At 36.1% G+C, this 1,246-nt stretch overlaps 1 pseudogene; it reads right to left on the bottom strand.

Moving 5' to 3' along the window:
* Positions 1–420, bottom strand: part of LOC120028504 — a 78,086-nt pseudogene extending 77,666 nt beyond the window's left edge.
* Positions 421–1,246: the final 826 nt, after the last annotated feature.

Consider the following 1,246-nt stretch of genomic DNA (forward strand, 5'->3'; position numbering starts at 1 on the left):
CGTGCGTGCGTGTGTGTGTGCATAAGGGGGTGCAATGCATCTGTTGGAAGGTGTGTGCTGGATTTGAGACAAACTGTATTCTGCAACTTACTTCATTGATATCCTGGACAATGTCTTTTCATTCTAACACTTCCTGTTGTGCTTTACCTGACGCAGTCAATTCTGATGTACGAATGGGATGAAGATGATGAAGATGATGAAGATGATGAAGATGATGAAGATGATGAACACGATGATGAACATGATGATGAACACGAAGATGAACATGATGAAGAACATAATGATGATGAACGTGATGATGAACATGATGATGATGAACATGATGAAGCTGATTAACATGATTAACATGATGAAGAACGTGATGAAGAACGTGATGATGACGAACATGATGATGAACATGATGATGATGATGATGAACATGATGATGAACACGATGATGAACCTCCTATACCTCCTATATTGTGTTTTCGCTGTAAAACACTTAAAAAATCGGAAGTATTGGCTGGATTCACAAGATGTTTGTCTTTAATTTGCTGTACACCATCGATTTTTCAGAAATGTTTTATGATGAGTATTTAGGTATTTGACGTTGGTGTCTGTAATTACTCTGGCTGCTTCGGTCCTATTTGTGACGGTAGCTGTGATGGTAGCTGCAATGTAAAACTGATTTATACCTCAAATATGCACATTTTTCGAACAAAACATAGATTTATTGTATAACATGTTATAAGACTGTCATCTGATGAAGTTGTTTCTTGGTTAGTTAGGTTGGCTTTTTTGCATGCTACCTGTGCTGTGAAAAATGTCTGTCCTTTTTTGTATTTGGTGGTAAGCTAACATAAATATATGTGGTGTTTTCGCTGTAAAACATTTTAAAAATCGGACATGTTGACTGGATTCACAAGATGTGTATCTTTCATTTGCTGTATTGGACTTGTTAATGTGTGAAAGTTAAATATTTCTAAAAAATATCTTTTGAATTTCGCGCTCTGCCTTTTCAGTGGAATGTGGGAGGAGTTCCGCTAGCGGAACGCCAGAGCCAGACAGGTTAAGGAGAAGTATATCTTTAATTCTGTGAATAAAACTTGTATCTTTTATCAATGTTTATTATGAGTATTTCTGTAAATTGATGTGGCTCTGTGCAAATTCACTGGATGTTTTGGAGGCAAATCCAAATGTAAACTGAGGTTTTTGGATATAAATATGAACTTGATCGAACAAAACATACATGTATTGTGTAACATGT

This window comes from Salvelinus namaycush, chromosome 34, assembly GCF_016432855.1.
Source record: "Salvelinus namaycush isolate Seneca chromosome 34, SaNama_1.0, whole genome shotgun sequence".
NCBI lineage: Eukaryota > Metazoa > Chordata > Actinopteri > Salmoniformes > Salmonidae > Salvelinus > Salvelinus namaycush.